General features: G+C 35.8%; 1 protein-coding gene and 1 pseudogene across 13 annotated transcripts in view; both read right to left on the reverse strand.

The window, feature by feature from the left end:
* Positions 1-24,843, reverse strand: part of Sntg1 (syntrophin gamma 1) — an 835,631-nt gene that overhangs the window by 485,853 nt on the left and 324,935 nt on the right. The gene's annotated exons all lie outside the window — the stretch shown is intronic.
* Positions 6,946-18,534, reverse strand: LOC147830194 (3',5'-cyclic-AMP phosphodiesterase 4D pseudogene; annotated as a pseudogene). The gene has a single exon (XR_015440654.1). The product of XR_015440654.1 is annotated as a 3',5'-cyclic-AMP phosphodiesterase 4D pseudogene (transcript).

Here is a 24,843-nt window from a genome sequence, read left to right on the forward strand (position 1 = left end):
TAATCCTTGAATTTCCAAAAATGGTAATAGGTGGAAAGTGGGTTCAGCAAGATAAAGCACATCATGTGCCACAGACACTTTGCATGGACTATATTATTTGCTAGTCAATACTTTGTGTTTATTAAGAATATGTATATCTTTGAGACTAATCTTCATGCCTTCAATCCTGGTATCCATTTTTAAAAACTGGATAAAGTGAGACATTTTACAAATAATATATGACAAAATTTGGTGAAATAACAATTTGTAAAACAGTTAACATATCTAGCTTGTGGCAAAGTCAAAAATTTTTTAGAAATTGCTAACATGACTACAACTATCACCATCTTCATATTATTTTTCTTAATTCTTTAGGTCTTTTTAAAAAATTTGTTCTACTAACAAATATTGAGTGGTTGCAGTATTTTCTGTACTTCATAAAAAAAAGGAAATTTGGGTAAAGAGACAGATATACACAAAAGGAAGATATGACAAGATGGAGAAAAATGGACATCTCCAAGCCAAACAGAGAAGCCTGGAAAAGATCTTTCCCTCGCAATCTTTGGAAGGGAGAAATTATACTAACATCTTTATCTCAGAATTCTAGGCTCTAGAACTGTAAGAGTAAATAACTCCTCTATAAACTAATTTCTAATATTATTGCCCCAGCATAGGCAAACAAATTCAGAGTATGAAGAATTAGGATGCCATATTTCTGTTTCATTTTAAATGATAATTCCTACTTATCCAGTACTAATATATAATACTAATACTTATACTAATACATAATACTAATACTTAATGCATTCAATGCCAGGTATATATTTTGTCTATGAATGAATGATTTTACACTTGATTTTGGCCAAAAGGCCGAGAAGCGATGCATGAATGATCTTAATACATTTTTATAAAGAGCATTTACCTATTTTTCTATCTTTAATTACATTAACAGTCTTTATTAGGCTGTTATATTGTCTTTTGAGGCTGCAAGATTTAGCATCTTCCCAAATTTAAGGACAATTGAATGACAAAGCCAGTGATATAGCTGTGAATAGTTTGCAGTTTTTCAGACATTTGCAAACTTCCTACAATATATTGTTCATGAGAATAGTATATTGTTCAAGATGAATCAACAAAAGAAGGGTATTCTCACACCTATAATGTTATCACCTTAGCTTCCAGGAATATCTGAACAGCCTTGGATCACAGGGAGGAGTGGGAACATTTTGTCTACTGTTCCTGTCTTCTTTATACCGTGCCACCTTTATTAATTTAACTATCAGGCTTAAAAGAGCAATAGTGGACCTGGGGGTATAGCTCAGTGGTAGAGTGCTTGCCTAGCATCCACCAGGCCCTGAATTCAGAGTTTGATTAAACTAACCTTAATCCTAACCCTAACCTCAAAACCTGAACCTAACCCTAACCCACAAAAGAGGGAGAGGGAAGAAAAAAAGAGAAAGAAATAAAGGAAGAAAGGGAAGGAGAAAGGAAGGAAGGGAGCAAGGGAGGGAGGGAGAGAGAATGGAAAGAAAGAAAGAAAGAGAGAGAAAGAGAGAGAGAGAGAGACAGAGACAGAGACAGAGACAGAGAGAGAAAAGAACAGTGGAGAGCAGAGTTTATAGTCTGACCTTCTGTACCAAATCAGGTAATCAAACTCCTCCAGGCCTCCAGGTCTGGGTGCCCCTTGGGACGTGAGAAGCACAAGCAAGATTCTCTATTCACCTTTGCTGTACTCATCCCATAGGCCATTTAGGGGGAGAACAACCTGATTAACCCAGGGAATGAACCGTATTTGTTGTTCCATAGGCATAGCCTGAGGCTACTTTTGTGCACTTTGAGAGCAGTAATGGCTCTGATTTGACCAAGGAGACATAATAAAACCTTTGTTGAAAGGATGGTCTTGAAAAAGAAATGGAAAAACATCATTTGCTCATACTAACCCAAGGTATATTTTATTCTGTAGAATAAAATATTTTCAAAGAAAAATAAATCCTAACTTTGTCAATTGTCTGTCTCTAGCCCTTTCTCTCTGAGTTAGGATTATAGGTAAATACATCGAAAACAGTGGTCTAGCATCAATTCTGCAATCACCAAGCATATTTGAGGCTGCAAATTTTTCTGAACCATGTGCCTTAAGATTGAACTTGATATTACATGATCCTGCATTGGAAAAGGCTTGGTAACTATTCGTGTCTGGGGATGCTATGGATACACAGGATGGAGCCTGTGAGATTGTCTGTTATGCTAACTAAGCACCTCAGGTTCACTTAAATTTCATACTGAAACATAAAATTCCTGTAGTAGTCATGAAGGAAACAGAAGAAGTGCCATGCTCGATGCAAAATGAAAAAACTATACAGATATTTGCGACTAGATAGACCTGGTTTTAAACACCTTGCCTGATATATTTTAACAGAGGAATGATATGAAACACTAATAAGAGGGTCAAAAGCAGAAATATTTTGCTATGCCCACCTTGACACTTCAAGTAGCCTGTTGACACAATGAATAACAGACTAGAAATGAGTAATAGCAGCAGAACAAGAATCTCCACGCTTGACAAAAGGCTCCGCACTCTGGATACACCAACTCACCGACAGGAAGACTTCAGGCACCTCAAGTTTATCTCAATGAAGAAAGGACAATTTATAGAATATCTATATTTCTTATGTGCTCAATCCCATGTCTGTTTGTAAACACTATACTTGCTTTTTTAATAAAATAAAAGGAGATAGTCTACCAGAATTTCAGCCTACAACCTAATGCTGTAGATGTGATCTGAGCACAAGTCCATGGAACATTAGGACAAAATTAGAAGGGATGGGGGTCTAGCACTGAGATTTAGCTAAAAAAAATGTCTTAAAATGTGTTGCTTTTGCTCTTCAAGTAGGCCCAAGGAGTTTTGTGCTGAAACTAGTGAGATCTCAGATACTGAAGATGTTTAAACTGGTTAATCAGTGATATAGCAGGAAGAACACAGACTTGTTTCAACAAATGAACATTTACATTTTAAAATTCCTTCAGATCCCATGAATCTTTAATTTCTAAAATGAGTCCAGCAGAGCATGAAAAAAAGATATTGCTGGAAAATAAATTTTTAAAATCAAGCTTAGCTAGATTATTTATAGTGAAATATGGAACAGTTACTCTATAAGTGAAGCACCAAAACGTTCAAGAAAACTACTTGCACAAAACCCTGACTCAGGGTACATTGCTGAAATTGCTTATGGAACCTGAAACATTAGATAATGTAATTGAGATTTTAGTAAGACTGTTACAGTCAGACTGTCAGTATGATGTGTAATTTTCGAATATTGTAAAATACACTTTAACTGAGCCTTTACCTGTTACTTTTGATATTAGCTCAATACATCCTTAGATATGTTATAGGTTTTCTTTGTTTTTCAACAGATTACTAATTCTTACACATATGATAATTATTTCTCAGAAATATAATTTTAATTCTTTTATGAGTCAACGTGAATTTAAACCTCCAGTTGAAATGTCAGACAAGTTGATCAGAAATCTCAGCAGACATACTGGGTAAAACCTGCATGATTCAAAGCAAATTCCATGACTTCTATGAAATATTGTTGTAGAAACTGACATAACGCTTTATTTCTATAAATATAATTAAAATAAATGTAGTATTATATCAATATGGATGTACAAATGTTATAATGGATAGACTTCACATACATAATGTCTACCCACTGCCATAACTCTCAAATGGGAATGTGAGGTTCACATCAATACATTAGCTGACATACAAGAGAACTACACAACAAATAGGACACACCGACTTCAAGTATCAGCTCTAAAGATTTAGAGGAGATATATTTTTTATGATAAACCAAAATACATGCCAATCAGCAGAATATGGAAAAATATCACATTTATAAACAACTTCAAGATTTTTTAAGAAATGCATTCCATCAGTTGTACCCCTAAATATCTAAGAATGCATTCACTAACTTTCTTCTGACTTTCAGATAACTTCTGGGGAAAATCTGAGAAATACGTCTGTATTTTCTTTGCAAAATCTCAGGGCTTTAACTTCTAACTAGGCTTATGTCTCTGTCACTGTAAGTTTGGTTAAAGTAAGGGTGGGAACTGGGTCTTCTAGCATCCTCATTTAACTGTAATAATGCTATTAAGAGAAGAATTTGGGTTGGAAAATTAATGTGTGCTTCTGTTTAATGAACGGGATGGCTTTGGTTTCTTTGTGTGTGAATTCTCACATGAAATGATTTTGTCATTTGGTGTCATTTATAGCTCCAGAACTATAAATTTTTAACCACCCCAATAAGGAAATAGTTTATTGCCTCTTTAATTTATCTTAAAATAAAATTTCTAGCAACCAGAAGGTGAAATGTTGCTTTATTATCTCATCAGCTGGAAAATATTTGTCTTTCTCTCCACACAGACACAGACATAAGTGGTTGGAATGTGTCCCTTCCTAAATCTGGGTACTGCCAATGTGATGGTATCAAGAGGTGGGGCCCTGCAGAGAGGATTAAGATGTCAGGTGCCTCCCTTGTGAACAAGACTAAACCCTTACAGAAGCAGCTTTGCACAGGGTTTTGTTTCTCTCCCTCTGACATCTGCAATGTGAGGACACAGTATTCCTCACCACACAATTAACCCCGCTGGTTCTTTGATCTGGCACTTCACACCCTCCACTGATGTGAGAAAATAAAATTTCTGTTCTTTATAAATTCCCTTGTCGTAGGTATTTTGTTATAGGAGAACAAAGTAGACTAAGACAATGTATTAAAATTTAAAATGGTTGGGGCCGGGGATTTGGCTCAGTGGTTTCGCTGCCTGCTGTGCAAGCGCAAGGACCCGAGTTCGATCTCTGGTACCAAAAAAAAAAAAAAAAATTAAAATGGAAATGTATTTTATATCATACTTTTCTATATTTTCACTTTTTAAAGGAAGATTAGTGTTGTGGTTCTGACATTATTGTTTGTATTGTGAGATGAAATAAATTAGCATCTTGGTGTAAGGAACCTGGTTTTTCACTGTGGAAAGAAGGAGTCATAAATGGAAAGTAAAAAAGCAATGGCTCTACAGTTTTCATCAGAACTACAAATATGATCTCATGATGTGTCTCATCTTGGATAAAAATGTTATGTTTTTTCTATTAAAAAGCCCAGAAATCATGGCTGTCAGAGAAGGAATGAGTAACCACAGTGCCTAGAGTTTCATCTCTAAATATCATTTTCTTAGCTAATTTCAGGGCCAGTAATACAGTAATAGGAGACAAAGCACTATTACATACCATTAGGAGATATTATATAGGCTCATTTGAAAACATTCCTATTGGCCCAAATTGATCATCAATTCGTCTCTGGATCATCAATAAGAATATGTTCAGTGATGGAATACATATATGTAAAATTGTGAACTTTAAACTCTTTTATATTCTTTAAAGGTTATTTTGGGGAAAAAAAATCACTATTTTGAAGATTTGTAAGTACAAATCAGCATTTGTTTTGTCTCTTCTATAGGACCATTTCTCTGGTTACTTAAATAGGTCATAAAGGAAAATTTTCCCTGAAATGTGTTCTAGGTGATAAATGAAGACCATTTTCAAACGCTAATGGAATAACAGATCTAGTCAATGGTCATAAGAGATGGCTGACTTCATAAAAGTAGATAAAATTAAAATGTAGCTGCAGATAGATGTACATGGCATCATCAATATTCTTGCAAAAATAATGGACTCAAATACTCAACTATTACCCACCCCAGAGTGCTAGCTGGAGGTTTGAAAGAAATATGCAGAGAAGAGAGAATATTTTATACTACTTCATAGTGAAGGAATTGAAAATAATACAGATTGTGAGAAATGCTGTTGGAATAAGAGCCTGGTCTCCCTTCCCCCACGCTGAGGAGCAGACCCAGAGGATTTGCATTGAGTGACATCCCCAGCCCTTTATTTATTTTTATTTTTTATTCCATTAAATTTATTGGTACATTTTAGGTATATATTATGAACACATTCAGGGCCGGGGATTTAGTTCAGTGGCGCTGTGCCTGCCTTGCAAGCCCAAGGTCCTGAGTTCGATCCCCAGTACCAAATAAATAAATACATAAATAATCACTATGATCACATTCATCATTGGGAATTTGTACCTGTACATGATATATCTTGGTTCTTGATTTTTCCCCATTCCCCTTCCTTCACTTCCACCCCTCCACACCCCTATTTACAAAAATATTGTTTTCATTTTTTCTTTCTTTTCTCGTATTTTTCCTTCCCTTCTTTCCTTTTTTCTACACGCTCCCTACTTCCCCTTCCCTTTTGGACTTTTTCTTCCTATTTTACATTATCTATTATACATTTTGGTCCTCATTTACTCTCACAGTTTCTCACACCACAGAAACTACTTGGTACTTACACATGTGTGTCCTATTTATTTTACTTAAAGATGGCCTCAATATACATCTATTTAGCTATAAATGTCTCTAGTTTATCATTCTTTATGCCCAGCCCTTTAAATTTTTTTTTTTTGAGACAGTGTCACATTAATTCTCTAAATTGTCCGGCCAGGGATCAAACTTTCCATCCTCTTGGCTCATCCTCCCAGAGTACTGGAATTAGAGGCATGCAATGTTATATAAGCCTGGTCTTTTGAAGAAATAAACTGCAAGGAAAAAAATAAAATGGTAGTAAAATAAAAAGACAGAAAATTGAAAATTTTTTTTGGTACCAGGGATTGTATGATCCTAAATTGATGATGTTTATGAGTTCCATATTTGAATAAAATATTTCAAAATATTATAAAGCAACTGGAGAAATTAAAATACTTAATACTTGTTTATATTTAAACATTATTTGTGATAATAACATTAAGATATAAATCAATCAATTGTTATTTTTTATTTTATTTTTTAAAAATTGTTAATTTTTAGATACACATAATGGATTACTTAAAAATCAAGTATCCTGATGTCTAGGACTTGTTTCAAAATATTTAGAGAAAATAGAATAAAGTGTGTGGGTAGAGAAGAAACATAATCACATGCTGGCACTTGAAACTAGGCTAGATCTACACATCGGTTCCTAGAATCACTCTATATGTTCACATTTTTGAAATTTGTATAATTAAAAACTGATTGTGAACATATAGAGCTTTTAGCATCTACAGGTGAAAGGACAGCACTTCTGACTCTTACATCTGGAAAGAAGAAGTTTTAAGAACAAGTTAAAGTGTGGGCTGCCTCTACGCTCAGTCATGGTCTATCTTCCAAAAGTTATTTCCTCTTAATTTTCGCACTTCAGCCTTAAGAATTCCTGAGTACATTATAGTAAATGACAGAGGCTCCCTCTGTTAGAACATCAGAAGGAATTCTGCAGGAGTGGAAAAGCCTCCCAGAGGCGCACTAGCCCCTTCCCACCCCAACTCCCTTCAAACTATCTTTCACAGAAGGGCAAAAGCTGTTATTCTGCTTTTTCAGAATAACTATTTTTAGATTCCTCCCAGGTTTATAAATTTAGCAGTAGTAGATTAGTCAACTGTTTTATTTCCTTCTGGTTGGGATCTTATATACATTTAAATTAGAATCTAACTAGAAACATTTGCTTTTCTTTCACTGGGAAAAGGCTTTGTGAAAATTACACATTTGTCTTAAAGGGGAATAAGAAAACTAAAGTAAATTGATTTTAATTACCTTTGTACCATTATATTTCCATAAATTTAGGAAAAGAAAAAATTATTATACATATTATACCAGTGAGAAGAAGATAAATGACAACTGATCTTGTCAATTGTCCTACTTGCTGCTCTAAGGAACATTTTTTCCACCTATAACCCACTACTTAATCACAATTACTCTAAAACATCAGTTATTACAAATAAAAAGTATTGCTAAACTAAATATTTATTGTTTCCTTTCAACAAATTATTTGCATTTATCCAATAATAGGACATTACGTATACTCTCATTTTCAATAAAATATTATTGATTAATACCCAATCAAAACTCAAATATTTTATTTTTAACTTTCACACTTAAATTTCCCAATGAACTTACTTCTTTCACTACTTTTATTCTCTTACTGTTCCATAATTATTTCTGACAATGTCAATTTTTCCACACTAATAATATCTCAGACCTTTTCTTATTCTTGCATAAAAAATGTAGATATGATGTGTCAAAAAGAGACCCAAAGTAATCTTTTTAAAGTTGAAGTGATTTTAATTTTTACCAAATTATCTGAAGTTGTATCAGTTTATTTTTGTACTTCTAGGACTAAGCAATTTTAGTGACATTTAGGGTATGCTTTTATAAATTAATATATTTAAAATGTTTCATTTTGAAATTTTATTCATTCTCAAGAAGATTCAGACACACTACAGAGAGGTAACTCCTGCCCTTCATTTAGTTTCTCCTATTGGTTACAATTTAATAATTAATAATAAAATATTAATGCAGAACATTAGCATTAGTACAAAATGCATGTATAACGCAATACCATTGTATCACTGGTTTTAGATTGTGGCAACTAGCAAAAACCTAAATTGAAAGCCAGAACTATTACAAAAAGCTATTCTATCACCACAGGTCACAGTGCTACATTTGTTTGTTTGTTTTGTTTTCTGAGACAGGGTCTCAGTATGTAGTTTAGGCTGGCTTTAAACTCATGATATAGCCCAAGCTGGCCTCATACTCAAGGAAATCCTCCACCCACCCCCCAACCCTCAATGCTAGGATTACAGGTGTGTGCCACCATGCCCGATGGTGCTATAATTTTATAGTTATGCACCTCCAGCTTTGGAATACACTATCCTGTTTTCAATTTCTATAGTTTTGTCATTTCAAGAAAGTTATATGACTAGAATCATACTTCATGGGACCTTCTGAAACTTTTTCTTTCTTTCTTTCTTTCTTTCTTTCTTTCTTTCTTTCTTTCTTTCTTTCTTTCTTTCTCTCTTTCTTTCTTTCTTGTTAACCAGCATAATTTTCTTTAGATCTTCTGAGCCTTCTTTGTATACTGACTATTTACTCCTTTGAATTTTTGGGTTACATACCATGGTACAGAAACATAAACATCTACTTGACCATTCACCTATTGAGGATGTATTTTTGTTTCTAGATTTTTGTTATTACAAGTAAAGTTGGATCAAATAATAGTGTACTATACATGATTATATGATCATGTTTTATGAGAATATAAATTTTCTTGTATCTGAACAAAAACACTTATGAGATCAATTACTGGGTTGTGTGGCCATTTCTGCTCAGATTTATGACTTTACCCAATATTTTCCACAAAGGCTGTACTATTTTATATACCTATCAGAAATATGTAAGGAATGATATAAAAATAATTAATATTTAAATAAATATTACAGTAAAGGACATATTTCCATTAGCCCCCGCCCAAATACTCTCCCTGTCTTTGAACACATTTATCCCATCATTCTTGCCATTTTCTGAAGCAGTTCAGAAGTTTTCTTTCATGAATTTTTTTGTATACAATGTCTTCAGAAATATGGTGACTGCTGCTGCTGTGAGTGTCATCCATTGGAAAGTCAGGCTTGCAAAAGCATTATGGTGGGTCCTGATGCGTGCTATTCATCAGAGCTGGTATCATATGACTTCTAGCTCTTCCCCAAAGTCAAAATGACCAAAACAGGTCACTCTAGTCAGTGCTTACTAGAGAAACAAATTTAATACGAAATATACAAATATATAAGGATTTACAAGATAAGCTTACAATGGTCGCCAGCAGAGTCAGATGTGGAAAAGTGCCAAAGGGCTGTCAGCCTGCTGGAGATCTGAAAGATCCAGTCAAAGGCATGGATCTCACTGTTGAGGCCCATGTGAGACTGTACCAGGAGGCTGAAGGGTCTGTGCTGAAAGGCAGCTGAAGTGCCTGTCCTGGAAGGCTGAAGAGTCTGCATTGAAAGCCAGGAGACAATGTCCAAGGGCAAAGTGAAGACTGGAGCTTCACCGATGCGATGCGAGCCTTCCTTCTTTGTTTCCCTTTGATTCTATTCGGTTGACAAGCCTAAAGGTCAGTACCACTCACACCCAGGCTGAGTCTTCAGTCTTCAATAAATCCCTTCAGCCACACCCAGAATGATACTGATCCAATTTAGTTGGGCATTTCTTACTCAAATTGACACAGTTAACTATCAAAACAGGAAATATTTTAAATCAATTGAGGACATCAAGGCAGCCATGATGCACAAAGATCTTTCATGAAAAAGAACTTCCAGAATTGCTTCAGAAAGTGGCAAAAACAAAGGAATAAGTGTGTTCAAAGCAAGAGGGAGAAGATTGAAGAGATTCATGGAAATGTGTCTTTTACTATAATTTAAAAAATGTAAACAAATGATGTAATTTTCTAACAGACCTCATCAAAGGTTTCCATGTTTTTCTCCTTCAAAAGCATTTGGATTTGTCCATAATTTTCCTTTTAGTTGTCTTAATAATGAAGGACATCATAGTGTGGGGATTATTTTCATTCCCCTAAAGGTTAGCAATGTTGATCAGTCATTCACATGCCTATTTGCTATCCATGTATCCTCTTCAGTGAAATGCTTCGTATTTAGAGTCCATTGTGTACTAGTAGATTTTAGAGTTGAGTTTCCAGAATATTTTATAAATTCTAAGTATAAACCCTGTATCATATTTGTGCCTTGCAGATTTTTTTGTCAGCTGTATCTTGAGGAATTTCATAGAGAAATTGTTTTAATTTGATGAGGTCCAAACTGTTAATTTTTTTTCTTGGGTGAATTACAGCTTTAATGCCACATCTAACAGGTCTTTGCTAAGCCCCGGTCCTAATGATTTCTTCTGAAAGTTTTACAGATTCACAGATTTCATTTAGATTTTTGAACCATTTTGAGTTATTAGTTTTTGAATAAGAAATGAAGTTAATTTCTGGAGTAATGCTGGGTCCATGGCCCAGCTGTGCTACGGCAGTTGGGTAGTTTGAGGAGACACTGAAGAATGTAAAGTAGAGGTGGCATGTGAGGAAGAGCATTTATTTATATTTACTAACAGGCATAAGCAAAAAGGAGAGTTCTTCGGTTTGTTATTGTTGTTTTTGCTGTTGTTTTGTCTAGTTTTTGCAGTACTCTTGATTGAATCCAGGGAATTCACATTGAGAGACATCTTCATCCATTCCTTTACTTTTATTTTTTGAGACAGGGTCTTACTATGTCACTAAGTTGCTAGATTCAGCCCAAACTTGTGATCCTTCTGCCTCAGACTTCCAGAGTGCTGGTACTTCAGTTTAAGGCTACCATACTCAACTAGGTTGAGATTTACTAACAGAAGGGGGTACATTGGTGATGGGATGGACTAGAAGATGATCCACAAGATCCAATGACACAGGGAGGTGGCAGGAGATCTCCAGAGGTCTGGTGGCAGTATTTGGAAGTTTCTGGAGTGCCCAGCTAGACTAGTAGCACTTGCCTTCACAGTACAGGTTAAACTACATAAGCAGTGACATCATTGTCTTGCTTTGTTCCATTGTATGACCAGCATTACAAGAAACAATGGACATAGCATGTGGCAGGAAGGCAGTTTCTCATTACAGATAACACCTGTACTAATTTGCTCAGTATTCTCTGGGAATAGTCTTTCAGTAACATTTATCTAGACTGTCTGGGCTGGGCAAACTTTTCATTGTCTCCCTGACTTGGCAAGAGTCATGAGAAAGAAAAAGGGCATTTCAGGGACATGGTGCTGAATGCCTTACTTTTTCTTCAGGAATGATACAGATATGTATTCTGGTCTGTTAATCTATGTGTGGATCTTTTTGCTAAAATCACAGTTCCATTATTGTGCAGTATCTCTAATAAATCTTCAAATCAAGTAGATTGACTCATCCCATTTTATTCTTACTTTTCAAAAAATTTTTTTGTTATTACAGTTCTTTGGCCTATGTGTAAATTTTAAAATAATCACATCTACATTCACAAAATATCTTGCTGGAATTTTGACAAGAGTTTCTTTTTACCTATACCTTGATTTGAGAATTGGGATTCTCTATATTGAGGGGTATCATCCAATACAGTATGTCTCTCAATTTATTTTTCTCTGGCTTAATTTATTTCACAAGAACTTTTGTTATCCCAGCTTTGAAGTCCTTTGGATGTTTTATCATAATTTCTACTGTAATATTTTATTGTGTTGTACTATTGTGAATGATATGCTATTTTAAATTTCAAAAACCAGGAGTAGATAGAAATACAAAGTGATTATTGAATATTGATATTGTACTCATGATCTCACTGAACTCACTTATTAGTTCCAGTATGAGTTTTATATGTCTCTTTTGGTTGTTAACATAGATAAATAAGAAATTATTTCTTTTTTCATATCTGGATGCCTTTTTTGTTATTGCATGGCTAGAACTTCCAGAGCTATTTTCTTTTCTTTTTTTTTTAGACAGAATCAATCCAGGCTTTTATTTTCATTGCATATAAAAATTTCATATGATGGTATTGATTGATGTACAGTACTATCCCCATGGGCTGTGAGAGAGGCTAAGAAACCACTAAAAGAATCATTTGTAATGCTCACACACAATTTACCACTCTGAAACATATCCAAAGAAAATTTTAAAAATAACTAAAATCAGTAAGCATGTATTTTGTAGTTATAGTGTTCCGTTTGTACTATTTAAAACAAAAGTAATCAAATTTCTTTGGGCCAGGGCTGCTAAAATCTACAGTTCATGTCAAAAAATAAAATAAAATAAAATAAAATAGGAGGCTCATTTTTCCTACAAAAAGAATCTCTCCTTTCAAGTAAGCCACACATTTAAGGGCTAGGCAGCAGCAGCAGGTTTCTACACTATCCACTAGGAATTATTCACAACTTTCAGGAGCCACTGTGCAAAGTTAAATCTAAATAGGAATTTTTCACAACCTTTAGAGAATAATGAATCCTTCATGCTATGTGAACTGACAGTGTACAAAACTTGATGTTTAAAAGAAATTTGGTTAATTTTAGTTGAAAATTCTATGGGTAAAAAAATGGCCTTTTCTATATTGTGGTTTTCTTTAACTTGACAAGAAGCTGGTGAACAGATGACTAATCAAGTGACCTATAGCTCCTGTTTGAAACCAAGTTCATTGTCATTTTCCTATGAGAACCAAACAAAAAAAAGACTTTTCTAGAATTACTGGATAAGAACATATTTCCCCAGTAGTGTCTGAAATTAAAAACAATCAAATGTTAACTGAAGTAGCTCCTGATCAACAGCTGGCCGATAAATTGTCACACATGTGGTGCTGCTCCATGGCAAGAATTTTTATCTCAGAAGGGTTGCAGAATCTTCCAGAGGTTGTCTGTGGTTTTGTCAAATGCAGCTATTGTCAGAAATTTAATTAATTGAAAGCTTAGATATATACTCCCCAGTCCTAGCTCTACCTTTATTTTGAAATGCATCAAAACAGAAGAAAATATTGGTTAAAGTTAAGGCACAGCCCTGGGACCAAAGACCTGCAGCTATGTTATTTAAATTTATATATTGTTATGTATTTTATAGTTTTCTTGACTCTTCCATAAACAACCCCTAAGGTGACAAGATTATATTTTAGGAGAAAAAAAATGTACAAGGAGTATGTATACACACCATTCATTCTCTCATCAAGAGTTTCCAAATATATCAACACCATCCCATATGAGACGATGTTTTAATAAGAACTGATAATTAACAATTAACATTACAGTATGTACACTGCAATAATTACAAGGCTGTAAACAGACAAATAAAACTGTATTACAGGTAAGGACATTTGGTGAGAAAAAAATGCATGGCACAAAAAATAAATAATGCATTCAAAGATTTTAGTATATGTGCTGCCGAAGCAAGCACTGCATTAAAAAATTATAAAACTTTCTGTAAAATCCATTTCTTTCAAGTTTTTTTTTCTTTCCTTGCTTGAAATTTGTTCTATCTACATTATTGTGAATTTTAACTGATGCAAAAGAAAACAAAACTAAAACAGCATTATTGTGTTCAGTAACTTTCAAGCTGAAATGTACTGGTTTTATACAAACTTGGACTTTTTTTCCCATGCAGTACCCAGATATTGCATTTTCTTATGGGATTTTAGGAAATGTAAAGCCACTTGTATAAGGATATTCTTTTTAATGCAGTATTTCTGAAGCACATTTTTGTGAGGGAGAACATGGGGGAGAGTTGAAGGGAGCAGGAGAGAAGGGAGAGGGTAAAGATTGTATAGTGCATTTGCTTCCTAACTCTCGGATATTACGTCTTTCCTACAATCTGATTGCCCATCAGCGAGTATCTTTACAACATGGTACCTTTAAAAACCAACAAACTGGAAAAGTCTCTTTTAGTGCAGGTACAAACCCTTTCATGTCAAGATCTGTTTATGACATATTGCTGCTTTTTAAATTTTTTATTATGAAAACTCCAGGCACTCTATGGGGGAAATACCATATGTAGGGATGGGAAGGACAGAATGATTTGGAAAGAGGAATAAACCCTCAACTCTTTGCCTTTTCCTTCTAGACTTCCCTCAGGAACAAATACAATTAAAAGAAATACAAGTAACCAAGTGTTCTTGGGAAATCACTCTGTCAAATATAGGTTTCTTGTAGTTTACTTTATTGTTTTTTTTAATAAGGGAAAGTGAGTGAAAACCCAGTAATTGGTTAATTCCTATTCTGCCCTATGTAAAAAATCAGATTATTTTTCTATCAAGGTTGTTAAACATCAGTTGGATCTCAGGAAATTAAAACGGAGCTATCTTTAGCTTAGGTCATTTCTCTGGTTGATGATTTTAATTACTTGACCCCAGAAGGCTCTTTGAGAAGTTCCAAATACAAATTTGTTCAGGGTTGCAATTTTTCTTATATGTTTTATTTACCTTCAATGTAGTTGGGTAACCCTTCTGTTCCTAACTCAATTCTTAGCTATCAATGCAAAAAATGATTATGTGCACTCCAAATTCTTCAGAGAAGGCAACAACTGATTTGGAAAGAAAGTCCACATTAAATAGCCCATGATACCAAGTGCCGTCAGGAGATAAACACTGGTATTATCTCTAAAGTTTCAATATAGTTCTTGGTGCTAAAATTGGCTGGTTTTTTAATGATCTCTAATTTTTCATTTAGGCAGAGTATTTTAACTAATCCAGAGTTTCAGACATTACCAAGCTATTAGTCTAATGGTTGTATCAACTGCTCCACTCCATGCGTTTAAAGAAATGGTTCCCTCCTCCAAGACATGATCTGGGTCAGTAGCTGATACAGCAATTCTTATAAGTTGCACAGCTATCCATTAAGAAAGAGTAGCTGCTACACTTAAAAGCACTTGTTGGGGATATTTTTCATATAGTTCTGAACCCATGGTGAAACTATAGAAAAAAATAGAATTAATTGTACTGATATTTGTTTATATACTCTTTTAATATTCTTAAACATTGCCTGGTTAGCTTCTAACTTTTGTCTGTAACCCCAGAGCAAAAGCTAGTCATGACAAACAACCTCAGGGTAGAATTAACTGCTAACCCTAATTTTACTCCTGCTTCTTTTCATCAATTAGGATGGTGGTGATACATTTGATAAGACTCATCTAGAAAACATGGACAGAGATTCAAATACACATTAAATAAAGCAGCAGAAGAGGGAAAACCTTCTTATTCTAACTGGCTGTAAAAAACACAAATTAACATGAAATGTGCAGATTACTACAAGGACGTGGACTTATGAAATGCAATCGACAGAGCAAAGAGTCATCAGAAGACACTGTGTAGGAAAATTTCTAAACAACACTGACCATTTTAGCTACTGAGTATTTATATAATCTCCCATTTGCTTCAGACAACACCAGCTGATGTTTCTATGAGGCTTAAAACACAATGGACATAATACACGTCGAAGTAGAACAAATATTCACTTTGCACAACATGAAGAAAAACTTCAGTGGAGAGCAGCTCTGCTTATTGGGAAAGATTGAAATAAAAATCAAAATAAATGAAGACTTACAAAAAGGGTTTCCCGCAATATAAAGTTGTTTTTCTGTTTTAAAATATGGAAGTCATTGGCATATAAAACAATGACCACTACAAATCTGTTAATTGCTATGAACTATATAGTGCAAGTAAAATTCATAAATTAGATTTACCCAGTGCAGCACAGATTTGTACTGAAAACTTGCAAGTTACTCCTTAGAAAAAAATAAGCAGTGGCAGATGAAATTCTGAACATAGTTTTTAAAAATATAATTCCTCAATACATTTAATAATAAAAGTAAGCTCTATGAAAAAATCTTTTACATATCATACAAAATGTAGAGGTGAGTGCAGCTCACTGAACCACACTATTTAGTCATGTATCAGAAATACCTGAAATTAGAAAATTATGCAATTCCTGCGGCTCTTCTTCCTTCTGGGAACAGATTCATGCTCCCTTGAAAACATTTTGGAGTTGATTTTGTCTGCTTTGTCAGCTCTACCAAGCTGAAATGTTCAAATGCTGTATGTGAAGATGTTCCCCCTTGCTCTGATGACATGGAGGTGAAGAAACTGGGTACAGTATTCCTGAGTGCCAGACTGAGTAGTCAAGGTCAGTTCTGTTCAACAAATGTCCTGGCAGATGATAATGAGGTGTGGCCATGGTTGTGGCATGTCACATGCAGTGTGGAAACAATTTTTCCACTACTAAAAAAAAGAAGTGTGACAGTCTGCACTGTTCCATGTCAGGAGAACAATCGTCTATGACACAAACTTCCGACTAGCTTTCCTCCTCTTCCTCTACTGCTTCCTCTTCCACCTGTTCATCAGGGGGAATTTCAGTAGAGGCCGAGTCTTGAGTGCACAGAGTCTTGGAGTCACTGCAGCTAGTGTCTTCCTCCACTTGACTTCCACTGTCCTTTTCGGTGTCTGACTCTCCATCGTCCTCTAAAGTTAGTTCAAACTGGAATTTCTCACTCTGACCCTGTTGGCCCTCCTCTTGGTCATCAGGTGCAGGAGAGGGGCTCTGAGGGATTGTGCTTTGGTGCCCTTCACAAGGTCTGCCCATGTCTCCCAGAGAGGATGAACAATATAGTCTATGAAGCCCACCTGTGAGTTTTCCACAGAGGCACTGTGCTCGTCACACACGGGAGTTATCTCCATGCCGTGCTCCCTCTCGGTTTCCCTGGCAGATGAACTCTTCCATTGTCCGGTCTGTCCACGGGCGGTACAGCTGAAGAGGCTTTGTTGGCTTGCTCGGATCTGCACAATGCACCATATTCTGGAGAACCTGGACCCTATCAGAGTAATCATCAAGGAGGAGAACCCCAGAACTCCTCGTTACTTCCTCCATTTCAACCATAGTTTTCAGATCAGCTAGCAGATTCGTGTGTTTCGACCTATCTGTTGCAAGTACAATGTCAACGACCATTTTCCTCAAAGACTGTCTTCGCTTTTTGGTCAAATTCTGGAAAATATCACAGTTTTCCTCTTGAAGCAATTTAAAGCCCACAGCTAAATGATGGTTCTCTAAGACAGAGGAGTCATTGTACACCAAGGCAAGTTCAGAGTTTGTGTTGATCAGAAATTGATTTGACACACCAGAATGATCTACGTCACATATTGCGCTGGCAAAAATTGCTGCAAGAATCTTCAAATCTGTAAACAGCCTCCAGAGCAGGTGTGGATAATAGTACATGAGGAGACTGAACAACGTCAGCAGCATGGATGTTGTTATGATAGACCACATCAGCATGGTAATGGTCTTCCAGAGTCATAAAGTAAGTAATTAAAGTGTCTACAGGAATTTTAAATTTTTTGATAAATCCTGCTCCTGAAAAATGGTGTGCATGATAACAGTCAGAGGCTGGTTATCAGACAATTCTGCTATTCTGGAAACAGGAAGACCCCATTTGTTCACATCTTCTAGTTCCTTGGCCAAGGCATCTTTCTTGTTCTGTTTTTATTGCAAACCTTGGAATACTTGAATTAGTCAGACTAGAGTTATGCATCAACTTCTTCACTCCACTGATCTGAGACATTGGTCTTTTCTTTTTCTCCTTTTCCTTCTGAGTTGGAGAAGGAATTTCCACTTCATGTTGCTTATCTAAGAATGTATTTGATATAGGCTCTGACACTTGATTTCCAGAACGACTCATTTCAGAGAGATGGCTGAGCTCCCGATTAAGCATCCTTTTAAACTTGTTCGAGGCCATCTCACTGACGGAGTGCCTGGTCTGCAAGGTCTGCAAGCTCCTCCAGGGTCTCGCTGGCCAGTGTCTGGTAGGCCTCCTCCCGCTATGCTCCGGTGCCCGGTGCCCGCACATGAGGGCTCCTCCTTCATATTGCCCAGCCGGCTGGCGCGACTGGAGGTGCAGTTTATCCAGCTTGGCAGTCAGGCTCGGCCTCCTGGAGGGTGCGCAAAGTGCGACAAGCCAACTTTCACGGGGGACGCGGGCGGAAAGAGCACTTCTGTGCGCCTTTTGTGCGGCGCGTCTGGTGTCTGGTCGGAGTCCTGGATGCTTGCTCTGGAGGATGAGCCCCGCGGACCTGGCCCGCTCGCGGAGAGCGGTCCCGGCCCCACGCCTGCCCGCCGGCCGAGCCTCCTGCAGGGAGCTCAAAGCGAGTCAATCCCCAGAGCTATTTTCACTAAAAAATAGGAGAGCAAATACCCTTGCTTTGGTCCCAGACTTAACATAATTATTCTCATTATTGTATTAGTTGTAGTTTTTTTTTCCTGTAGATGCTATTTATCAATTTGAGAAAGTTTCTTTTCATTACAAAGTTTTGGAGAGTATTTGTTATAAGTGTATATTGAGTCTGTGGGCCCAGAAAAAAAAACCCTCAATGACAGTATGTACTTTTCAAATATACTGCTTAAAACAATTTTGCAGACACAGAGAAATATTGCTCTGTGGTTCTTTCTTTCTTTCCTTCCTTTCATCCATTCATTTTTTTGCTCTCTCTGTGCAGACATTGGAGCAGGGTAATTCCGGCTTCATTCAAAATAATTAGGAAAAATCTTTTTTCAAATTCTATGTTCCAGGGCCGGGGATTTAGCTCAGTGGTTCTGCCGCATGCCTCGCAAGTGCAAGGACCACAGTTCAATCCCCCCGTACCCCCCCCCCCAAAAATTATGTTCCAGAAAAGGTGGTGTAGAATTAGTGTTCTTCTTTATTTTTAATGTTTGGTAGAATTTACAAGGGAAATGATTTGATCCCACAGATTTCTTAAAATAAATAAAATAAAATCTTAACTTATAAAACTAAAACACTGAAGCATTAAATTCTAGGAAGCTCATTTAACTCACTTTGCAAAGGCATTAATAGTTGGTGTGTCTTTCCTGAATCTATTTCAACACAAACAGAGACACCACTAACATAGAGAGAGGTGCTGAATGGCAAAAACTAAAAAGTCTACCCAAACAAAGCTCTAAAGGAAACTAACAAAGCACTGAAGACATAGAGTGCCAAATATAGGTAAATATGGGCTCCAGAATAGGTAGGAGAGACCATAGCAACATTGGTGGGGGGCAGAGTGCCAGCTTATACAGTAACTGTGATGTGTAAAGCTGAATCTTCTAAGGAGCTGAAATGCAGAAAGTACAAGTTATCTTGTGTTGGAGGTGGCTCTGACTACAATTATCAGAGCCACCTACAGGCTATTTCTCAGTAGATCTACAACTCCAGGGGTCCAGCCAGAACTACAGTGACCTTTTCAGTCCCCCAAAAGGCATTTACGGCAGACAGACAGACCACAGCATGAAATTCCAACATAGTTAAAGCCCCCACGTTAGTGGTTAGCTATTTTGAATTGAAAATCTTATACAATTTTATTACTAATATGTTAGTAAGATTTCCATCACTGTGACAAAATCTCTGAGATAATCAACTTTTTTTTTTTAAAGGCTTATCGCCACCTGCTGTGCAAGCGCAAGGACCAGAGTTCAATCCCCAGTATCAAAAAATTAAAAATAAAATTAAATTAAATTAAAAAGGCTTACTTTCACTCAGTTTAATAGATTTCAGTTCATTGTCCGTTGGCCCATTTCTTTTAGGCATGTGGCCAGGCAGGCATTACATCACGGCAGAGGAAGCCCTTCCTCATGGTGGCCAGGAAGGGAAAGAGATGGGAAGCAGCAGGTATTCCAAAGTTGCCTTTAGGGGCACAATTCCTTCATCTAACATTTTCTCACCTGGCCCTCATCTCTTAATGGTTCCATCTCCTGCCAGTAGGACAACAGGCCAGGCACTAACCCTTTAATACGTGAGCTTGAGTGGGGACGATATTTCAGATAAAAACTATAGTATCCTATCTATACCTACCACAATTTAAAAATAGATTAGATTTTGCAATTCATAATTTGCTTAATTTAAATCCATGTTCAAATAACAATACACTGTTTCACTTGATGTGTAGGTACCTTGTAATAGAATATTCCCAATCCCTCTTTCCCATTCCTTATGCTGTTTATGTCATTCAACTTACACATATATGATCAGCTCATGAATTATTTTAAATGATTAAACAGTAAAATTTTCAATCAACTAAATAATAAAAATAATTATTCTTTCTCTTGTGTCCTTCCTTTCTTTACATAGATCTGAGTTTCTGAGTTACACTATTTTCCTTCCCCCTAAAGGTTCCTTTAAACTTCTCTGCAACACATGTCTGCTAGTGATATTTTGAATAATAGTTTTTGTTAGATATAGAATTCTAAGCTGATGGAAATTGTCCCCTTAACATTTAAAATATTTCACTCTACTACCTTCTTTGTTCTATGATTTCTTATGGAAAATTTCCTGCAATTTTTATACTCGGCTTTCCATAGGTTAAGGTGTGTTTTCCTCTAGCTTGTTTGTTCACCTTTGGTTTTCTACAGTTTAAATATCATATTCCTTGAAATAGATAATGTTAGTATTTATCATGTTTGGTATTTTCCCTTCTTCCTGGATCTGTGGTTTCATGTCTATCATTAATTTTGGAAACTTTTCAACCACTACTACTACAATGCTATTTTGTCCCCTCTGTCCCCCCTTGCCCGCCTCTTCTGCTTTGTTCCTTCTTCAGCTATTCCATATGATGGGTTTTGAAATTGTAGGAACTTTTTTGGATGTTCTGTTTTCTTTCATTTCCTTTATCATTTTAGTTTTGCAATGTTTTTTCCCTTCACTATTTTAAATGTGTTGATTTAAAAAGCAAAGGTAATTTTAACTTACTAACTGTTTTAACATGAAATTTTCTTTATATTTATTCTTAGCATTTTTCTGTGTTTTAAAAACCTATTCATTCTTTTATATTTTCTACTTTTTAAATAAACATACCATACCAAACATAATTTTTTTTTTTTTTTTTTGGTACCGGGGATTGAACTCAGGTGCTTGTGCTTGCGCAGCAGATGGCGAAAGCACTGAGATAAATCCCCGGCCCAAACATAGCTATTTTTAATTACCTATCTGATAATTCTAAAATCTGTTTCTCGTCTGATTCTGGTTCTTTTCAGACTAGTGTCTGGGTATTTCATGTCATTTTTTTCTCTTGCCTTAAATATTTAAATCAGTGTAAGGTGAATTAATATCTTGAACATAATAAAATTTCCTCTAGTGTGATGCAAGTTCTTCAAATTATTGAAGTCTTAAAAAAATTATTTAAGTTTTTTTGCAATGTGTGTCATTTACTTTGCATATTTTTACATAGACGTCTATAGCTCATGTTTTATTTATCACCGTCAGAGTTAATAGTATCTAATCATTTTAAAATTTATTTTATATGGATAATGGTGGTTGCCGCTGAATAAAAATGTTATTTACTACAGTGAATTTTTATTTATCTTTTTCTATAATGGAAGTTGCATTTCAGCAAACTGTTATGGTTTGGATTTAAAGAGATATTTCTTCTTAAATTTCTTATGGGTATAAATTTCATAAACAAATTTTCTATTGTTGAAAATGCTTTCCTTTTCTATCTTTAATCTAGAGAGGCAATGATTATTTTATATATATATAAATATTTTTTTCTTTTGGTACGGGGATCGAACTCGGGTCCTTGCACTTGCAGAGCAGGTGGCGAAACCATTGAGCTAAATCCCTGGCCCCTGATTATTATATTTTAAACATCACTGTATCACTGGATCACAGGACTTGCCAAAACCTAACTAAATTACTGCCCCTCAGAGTGCCACAAACTGTCAGTTTCCTCTCAAATGAGAAAATAAGGCAGAAAATGGGCCAAACCTACAGCCTGCATTGTTGTACTAATATCATCCACTCCACCTGCCCTCTATCATTAGCGCCCCCTGTTGCCCTGGAGTCTTTGTTTGCATAACTGCCCAATCTTTTTCATAGTGTGTATGTGTGCATATGTGCCTGTGTGTGAGTGTGTGCATGGTGGGGAGGGATAGCAAAAGTGGAAATCTTTGCATTATTATCAATATGTTATTAACATTTTCTTTTATTGATCTTTTCTTTACCTTGTTGAACTTCTATTTTGTATTTCCTTGCCATTTTAATTCTCATTTTTATTATTTTTCCTCTGTTGCACTTTTATTAACATTCAATAAATTCCCAGTCTTGCATTTTCCTCCAAGGAACATTATTTATTTCTTTCTTTCCTAAAACTATCAATGTTTAACATTTTCTATATTACCATATTATATAAATTTGTATTCATTTTTATTATGACTTCTTCTTTGAACTATGTGTTACATAGAAGATATAATTTCCAAATGTGTGGAGCTTTACATGACTTTTTTGTTACTAAGTCTTCATTGCTATATTATACTCAAAAAATATATTCTAAGCAATGTAAGTACTTGATTTATGGGCATGATTTAAAAGAAAGAAATTTTCCCCAGTGTCCAGGGCACTGTTCTCTATATAGATTCTCCTCAACTCACCACATGGTAACATGTTGGTAATCCCATGCTAAGACGAACAAACTGTCAGTAGAAAATTTATCAAATGCACCCAACCTTCCAAACATCCTAGCTTAGCAAGATTGCACCCTATAAGGTCAGTAATTCCCTTGTTACTGTGCCTGGTAAAGAGCAATGTCTCACTGCCACTGCCCAGCATTCTGAGAAAAGATGCATTGCACATCTCTTGCTTGGGGAAAGGTTGAAATTTAGACTTGACCATTTTCTACTTGAAATTGAGAAGAAACCTGTATAAAATTTCCAGCTCCATTTGCTTTTAGTTACTTGTGTTTAGTTGAGTTTAAAAAATAGTTCACTGTAGAGGTCATACAGCTGAGGAGTACATTATTAGTCTCCAACTAGCTTTGGAGTAGGCAACACCTCTGACATGTGGGCTGTGATGATAATGGTTGCCTAGGCTACTTTCAGGGACTTGAAGGTAATTATTGTCAAAACCACCAATTCTTCCATTGGATCTGTGTACCTGTCCCATGGATGACTTCTAGATATCACTGGGCTGAAAAACACCATAGAGCATGTTAACTCCACCATTTTCTGAGTTTGTGTCTCAGGAAGAGCCATAATGCTTGATAATATACAGGCAAACCACTGTTCACTTTACCTCCAGTTTCCTTTCCCTATTCTTTTAGCTATTAGTACTGCTAACCCCTATCCTAGGAAGGTAGATTTGAGAATAACGTCTCTAATTGTGCTTAGCTGCCCCTCAAATAAACTCTTTCTCTTTTTACAAAGCTCATTGATTAAAGTGATGGGCATACTGTGGCATGGACAAAACAGTCCTGGGGCAGTAATAATTCATGCAATACTGATTTTTCACCATCACAAAGAATAGAGTAAAAATTGTGTTGGTTCATAGAACAATGTATCCTAGGCAAGAGAAGGCAGAATGATTGGAGAGTTATAAGCTTCATTTGACAATGGAAGTGTTCAGAATTGCTCATCTCTTGGTAAGAAAAATATCCAGTATCAATGTTAAGAAAAGGGGGAGCAAGTACTCAGGGATCCATTGCAGAGAGGCACATGTATCATCTGCCATGGTTGTTCTGGGTCCTCTGCCCAACTTCCCTTGGTAACCCTACAGGGGTACCTGGGCTCATGCTTCCTCCCATCTGCCTGGCTCAGCACCCAAAACTAAATACTCCAAAACAAGTTGGCCATCATTTCCCCTCTATTGTTTTAGTACATTTTTAGTAACTACTGTGGCAGCATCTGTTTGCACTGACATGTCTTCCTGAGTGACAAATTATTCCCTCGAGTCTCAATTACTCTTTTCTGGCACTCTTGTTTCAAAGATATAGGTCAGTCCTATTCTCTCCAAATCTTTTTCTCATAATCTGTCCTATCTCTCTACATATTTTCTCAGAGCAGGAAATTTTTTTCAGGATAGATATAATGTTTTACAGTAGACATACCTATATCTTTCATTTTATAGACTCTGTGCGAGCCAAATCTTCCAAACACTTACAGTCAGTTTCAAGACAGGTGCATTCAAGGTACAACCAAAGATTTGTAGATTTATCTATTTCTCCTTGTGGCTCTTTTACTTTTGACTTTACATGTTTGAAGTTATGGTAGTATAATTAAGTAAGATTAGAGTTTTGGAGACTGGCAATGTGCTCAGTGGTGGAGTGCTGGCCTAGCATGCATGAGGCCCTAGGTTTGATGTATAACACTGAAAATTAAAAAAAATAATAAAATTGCTATTTTCTTCTGGTGAATCAAAATTTACTGTCTGAGCTCTAGAAAAGCTTTTGGTCTTAAGAATATTTGGTTTTTTATTAATAAAGTTTCATCACTTTCCTATCATTTACTACTTTTAATCTGTTATTCCATCTAGAATCTTGGTCACTTCACTGCTGGTGTCCTTGTTTCTGTTTACAATCACTTATGATGTCTGAACCTTTATATTTCATATGACTTTGACAATTATAGTCTCAATCATGAAATTTTACCTATGGGATTCTCGTGGCT

This window comes from Heterocephalus glaber, unplaced genomic scaffold, assembly GCF_053883595.1.
Source record: "Heterocephalus glaber isolate CG9 unplaced genomic scaffold, H.glaber_assembly_v1.0 deba00000281, whole genome shotgun sequence".
Lineage (NCBI taxonomy): Eukaryota > Metazoa > Chordata > Mammalia > Rodentia > Bathyergidae > Heterocephalus > Heterocephalus glaber.